Below are 6,822 nucleotides of genomic sequence, written 5' to 3' on the forward strand. Positions count from 1 at the left end.
AGACGTGCAATCGTGTTGGGGCGACAAAGGATCTGTACAATCTATGGATAGTCAACCCCATTCGCTAACAACACTACCATCCTACATGGGAGAGTACGAGACCAAGTCAGATGTGGTTGCAGTCCCATCAAAGAGACTATCTCCCAACAAGGCCATCGATTCAAAGGGGCTAGTAGATATTCTATCTACCCCAGTCACCTGTACAATAATGTTAGCTGAGTTGCTCAGAATAAGACAAAACATGTGGGCTAATGTGGGTAAATGTCTAGAGAAATTTTATGTAAAAACCCCAATGATTCAAATCGAGGAAGGCATCAAAGAGCTTGAGATGCCTCAACTAAATACTAGGCTAGTGCCGTTAAACAAGGTAGGCGAGTATTACGAGGGAGAAGATGGAAACACCACCCTTCCTATGGAATTCAATGGTGTAAAAACCATGGCAATCCTTGACAGTGGAGCTGGGGTGGACATTGCAACCAAAGAGGTTTGGAAAAAATGGGGAAAACCTGCCTTGATATCCACACGAATGACCCTGCAACTTGCAAACGGACACAAGGAAAAGCCCCTAGGACTGCTAGAAAAAGTAATTGTTACTTCTTGTGGCATTGAATATGAAAAAACTTTTGTTGTTGTTGACTTTGGCAATAAGAACAACTATGACATCATTCTGGGAAGACCATTCATGTGACAATTGAAAATGGTCCAAGATTGGGATTATGACCATATATACTTGAGACATACAGAAACCATAACAAAGATAAACTTGAGGGACCATAGCTATAGGGATGTGACGAGAACACCGATAGAGGAGTTTGATTCCGCCACAGTAGCAGGATCAGAACTTCCAGCTTGGTTAGGTAAGCCTAAAGAACTATGGATGTGTGGAGCTTCACAATGTGGTAGCTTGAAACGTGAGGAATGTATCCTAGAGTGGGTTATAGAGGATGTGGACTATATCCGAGAACCATTTCCTGAAGAAGAGTTAGAGCCTTTTGGATGGGAACACATCTTGTCTACTCTGGACGTGTGCGCCGTGGAGGATGCTCCCACAACAAAGTTTTGTGATGAAAATGGCTATGATGTTGTTCCTTATTTTGCAGTGAGTGTAATCCAGGAAAATGAAAAGAACCAGATATCAACAAGCTCTCGAAATAACAAGCAAACAAAGAAATGTGGAGAATCAAAAGATGAAGAGGACGATGAGTTCTATGACTTTGTAGAACACTTCGAAAACTTGGCCTAAAGAAGTTAAGGGTTTACCCATACAATTTCTACAAAATCCTTAAAAATTTGTCATTCTCTCACAAGATCAGAAAGCCAATCACTCAATTCTACAGATTGTAGAAGTTGTTTATGAGAATCACAAATGCTCCGAATTGACAGATCTGCTGGAGTAAGTGATGGATGGAGCTTTCTCTACCCATGATGATAAGAGTCAAGCTAAACGACATTGGGTTCTTTTTGAATTTAGATCTGGAAGTAGACCTATAATGACAGAAACAGATGCTGCAGCTCGGAGCATGGATGTGAAAGACATAAAGTTCGTCATCAATTATGATTTTCCTGAACCATGTGAAGACTATGTACATCGGATTGGACGAACAAGACAAGCTACCGCAAAGGCTATAGTCTATACTTTCTTTACAACAACAAAACAACAGCAAAGAACACATCGCCATCGACAATCAGGTCATGTCGGGGACGACATGAACGCGGAAGGGGGGAATGTTGACCGCTTAGTCAACAACACAACATAACTCAAGTTTCGTACCAAAGTCTTATCTTTTACGAGTTATGAAATGTTGCGGATTATGGCTATAAACGTCATTTGTAATGAGTAGTTATTCTAGTTTCAGAATCCGGGGTGCAATGGCACTTCCAGATTGTAAATACAAAGCCATTTGACCCTTTCAGCCCCATTTTTGGTTAAACCTAAGGTAGCCTTAGTATATAAGATACCTAGGTCATTTTGTAAAGAGGACTTAATCATAATCAAAACTTTAGCGCTGCCGTCTACTGTGTGTGAGAGAGAAAGAGAGTGAGCGTGAACCTTATCCTCTCGCTACACCCGGCTCGCTCAATGAATTGGAGATCCATTTGCACCATTGCTGTAGGCTCGAGGAGAGCTACGCAACAACACCAAGCATTCCACACGAGACGAAGCGCACACGCCGACACATCTACGAGCTATTTGTGTCCGTAAGTGTATCAAACAATGTCTGTTTTCTGCGTGCTAGTAGTCTATAGAATCTTGGCGACATAAGCTACGCATAGGTACTTATAAATTTCAGTTTCAGGCACTTTCAAAATTTTGCTTTGTCATCCTACGCGTTTGCCGCAGATGGGTTTAGAGTGAAGGTTTTGAGTGTAGAAGTGTAGGGACAGGTGTATCCCAGCGAGGGGATGGTGTTCCTTAAGTTTCGTATGAATCTGGCATGATTAGGTGAGTTACCTTCCGTATGTGTGTATGTGGCTAGGTGGTGTAGTTGAGAGCAGTGAGGTTCTTGATTGTGGTTTAGTTGGCCTTCCAGAGTGTTGTATGTGTAGGATGGTCTCAGCCTAACAAGCTAAAGAGATTTCCTCCGTGTGCCTATCGTGTCATTTGTGTCCTCGATTGACATTATGTTGATCTAGGTAGTGTTTGCATGCACTTCATGGGTGTGTGAGTCGCTCCGTCCAACATCCTGCCTCGTTTTTGTCTACACTGCATCATTCTTATATTAATTACCAGTTAAGGCAGTGAGCCCCTAACACTTTGGCAATCCTGATGTGCGTATCCTAATGGACATGGGAGTGAATTACAATAATTTCAAGGCGCATGGTGAGTCGGTTATGATGCGAAGTTTCTTTCTCGTGCTCTAACTGCAACCTTCTCTCTAAAGCGGTTCTTGCAAGTGGTTTGAATTCAGCGTGAACCATATGGCACTCAAGAATTCAAGAGGTTCTTGACATGTTAGTCGACCTCAACCACCTGCAAGAATTCTTGAATTGGGTAACCCTGTAGGAAGAGTTTGAGGAATATACATCAAATTTCCGGGAGGAGTTCTTCCCAAATCTGCCAGGGGAAATCAAAATTACAATTGTTGACAAGTTGTAGGTGTTTGAAGGTTCTTGATAGTTTCTGTACAGTTTTTGTGCAGGCAGTCTTTGTGCAGTCTTCAGTTTGCATTTTGCAGTTTGAAGTTCAAAATGTTCACAAGTTGCAGATTACAGTATTTTCAGTTTGGAGAATGGAGTTTTTGGTATTTCAGTTTGCAATGCAACTTAAGTAGTTTTAGAGTTTAAAGAGGTACAAATGCTCTTTATTCTTTTGATGTGTGATTAGTGGCAAAGAATAAGAAGAAAAAGTGTGCTATTTGTCAAAAATATGGGCACTCTGCAAAGCAACGTCCTTACATGTGTAAGCCTTGTCAAAAAGAGGATGTTTGTATCAAGTATTGCATGCGAAAGTTGTGCAGGGAGTTGTATCAAATTTTGAAGAGTTTTTAGGATGCATCATGTCATCAGGACATGTGTGATGCCCAAGAGGATCTAGATTGATTTTTTAGATTTCTTGATGATGCACACAACTAGCATAATAACCGAGTTGGTAAGAAGAGGAATTCATGCTCTATGACTAGGCGAATATCAAGGTTGCAAGAAGCGTGTGAATGTATTTCAGAGAAGTATGAAGATGAGTTTGATGATTACCTTATTGATGATGATTCTCAATGGTGTTTTCAACAACCTCTTATTGTTTCCAACATAAAACAACCTCAAGCTGTCAGTTTTCAGTTACCAATAGTTTTTCAGGCACCTGCAGTTTCAAAACCCGAAGTTTCAAAGCTTGAATCTGAATTTTCAGCACCTGAAGTTTTTCAACCTGATTTTGATGTTTTTAAATATGGGATCAAAGTTGTAGATACTCATATTATTGAAGAAAGAAGTTGATTCAAGAAGGAGATGTTGTTCAATGCAAGGGAGATGAAGTCCAAAAGATGATGAAGGAAGAAGGAGGAAGCCAGGAGCAACTCATGAGCCAAAGGAGCCAAGAGGACTGCCAACTATCCCCAAACCTCACATCAAAGAGTCTCATCTCTTTGCAAGAAGAGAAGGCGAGTTATCCAAAACAAGATATGGTGATTGAGAAGAAGGGAATGCAAGTGGGAGTGAGACAAACAAGCCACCAATACCACATACCAACCTTAGACATCAATCTTGAAGAGGTTGAAATTTAGGAAGAGATCACATTACAATGTACTGAATGGGACGAGACGAATATAGTTGAAGATATAGTGTGTGTTGATGATGAGGATGATGTGATAAATAAGTTTTTAATGTATCTTGATGGGGAGTATCTCACAAATGATAGTCAGGAGGGTGTTTGTGTTGATGGATAATTGTTTTTTGGAGTTTTGAAGACTGAAATCCAATTTCCAGGAGTGGATATGAGTTATTTAGGTTGCAAAGACAAGGATCTTGGATTTCAGGTCCCTCAATTGCAAGTTTTAATACGGAAGGTCCCTAATTTACAAATTTCCATAATGTAGGTCGTGACAAATCAAGCCATTTTATGATCGATCGACTTCAAGAAGAGAAGCAATCATTAATCAAGAAGTGTTCATAGGATTAGTATCTTGTCAAAGATATTCAAGAAGAAGTTTTTGACAAAGAAGGAGCAAACTACAGGTTCTCAAAGTCCAACATGGGGTGTTTGCAAAAAAATTCTACTTGTGTTCAATGGTGTGGAAGCCTTTCTTGGAATTTGCTTATTATTTTCTATTGGAAATGGATCAAGTGGAAAAAGGGTTTGGATGAAAGAAGCATGAAGGATTTTGTGGAAGAATATGAAATCAAGAAATTTCAAATTTGAGGTTCAAGTGCAAGAGATTTTTGAAGTGCAGGAAGCTTCATCTTCACAGGATACTGAATACTTGCAAGAGGCAACTAAACAATTACAAAATATTGTTTATGTGCTGGAGACTAAGTGTGTGTTGAAGTATCAGTATTTACATGGGACTACACTGTACTTGTAGGAAAAGAGCAATGTACTTACAAGGAACTGAACATATGCAAGAGACTGAATATTTGCAGGAGATTGTATATATGAATCAGGAAGTGAACTTTTTGTGTGAATGTTTGCAGTGGACTGAATGCATAAAGTGGAAGCAAAGTAGGATAATATTGTTTAAACTGAAGCTATATGAAGACTTGAAGCCTCAATTTTGTGATGGTGAAGGGCCAAAAGATTCAGCTATTGCAGTTAAGGCAGAATGAACAGTATGCAAAGATGGGTGTTTGGGAACAAGGAGATGAGAGGAACCTGAAGAAGAAGTATGATGACTGAAAACATGAATATGATTAACTGAATTAGCAGGTGCAACTTAGCTCAAATCAAGTACAAATGCAGACGGATACTATTATGGAAAAGCATATACAAGATAAAGTTCAAAAGAATCAAGTTCAAGATGTAGTGCAGGATGCAATTGTAGTGACAGATCCTGAGGAAGCACGAACACATCAGTCAACTTCAAATCATATTTTTATTACTAAAGATTATATACCACCTGCAAATAATGTCAAAAGTACAAATGAATCTGTTCAAGTTTCAAAAGATATAAAGGTTGTAGAGACAATTGAAATTCCAAAAGAAGTTGAAGTTGCAGGGGAAATAAGCAAGAAAACTAATATTGAGCTTGATTTATACCAAGTTTCTGATGTGAATAGTGTTTATGATGCTGAGGAGATGGTTTTGCATGATGATTATGCAAGTATTTTGCAAGTTCTCGATGATGGTGGTGGGTTTTCCTGAAAATGGTTCTACATTTCTATGGGATGTTGTTGATGGAGGAGATGATGTTGATATTCTTATATCTCATTGGTTTATGTCTTCATGGTTGATGACATAAGGGAAGTTGTTCAAGGAACACAAGTCAAAAGTTTTTAGTTTCAGGGATATATCACTAATTGGACAGTTTTGCGGATAGAAAGTGGATTTCTTTCTATTTTTGAGAGGGGATGTGAGAAAGCCATCTTGGTGGTGTCTTTAATGTGTGAAGGAGAGCTCAACTTATTATTTTTAAGCCTTAAATCAGATCAGTTTAATGAAGAAGCAAATCAATTTTGGTGTTTCCTGAATCAAATTTTTTAGGATAATCAGTTGTTTTGGAATATGAAGTCTAAATTAGGTCTCCCAGTGTTTCATCTACATGAAAAGATGTTGGATATGTTCAAGAGGCAATGTCTAGTGGTTGCAAAGTTTTCATCCTACCTTGAATCTTTCTTCAATATTTTGAAGAGAAACGTGAAAGTCACCTTGAGCTTGAACCTGAACATGAACTTGCTAACATGTTTAGTAAACCATAGCAGTCCTTTGCTAAAGAAGAGGCTAAGGAAGAAAATCTGTTGCTGCAGAAGAAGCTCATTGAACTGAAACATCATTTTGAGCAGTTGAAGTATAGAGGGAACAATAGGTTCATGATCAACCTAAACCAGAGGGTGTTGACTGTGAAGTGATAATGATAGATAATGAAGATCAGGAAGTTCAAGAGAAGCTAATTGAAGATACAATTCTAGTCAGAGGACAGGAGAATGAGGCAGAGCAATAGCATGTTGGGGAGGCATTATTGAACACTATGGAGGAAGTGTTGTCTAAGAAAATTGAAGATCATACAATGGATGAGGTTGCAGCTGAGATGGAAGTAAGTATTGAGGCAAGGAAGAAGTAAAGGAGGAGAATTTGTTTGTGCAAAGGTAGTTTGATGAACTAAAGAAGCAATATGAGGAATTACAAAAGCAGTTGGAGCAACAGAAACATCATGAACCTGAACAGCTGCATCCTCA

General features: G+C 39.0%; 1 pseudogene; it reads left to right on the top strand.

The window, feature by feature from the left end:
• Positions 1 to 4,804: 4,804 nt before the first annotated feature.
• On the top strand, positions 4,805 to 5,600 carry LOC147446559 (uncharacterized; annotated as a pseudogene).
• Positions 5,601 to 6,822: the final 1,222 nt, after the last annotated feature.

Source organism: Adiantum capillus-veneris, chromosome 12 (genome assembly GCF_014529385.1).
Source record: "Adiantum capillus-veneris isolate H3 chromosome 12, ASM1452938v2, whole genome shotgun sequence".
NCBI classification, from domain to species: Eukaryota; Viridiplantae; Streptophyta; class Polypodiopsida; order Polypodiales; family Pteridaceae; genus Adiantum; species Adiantum capillus-veneris.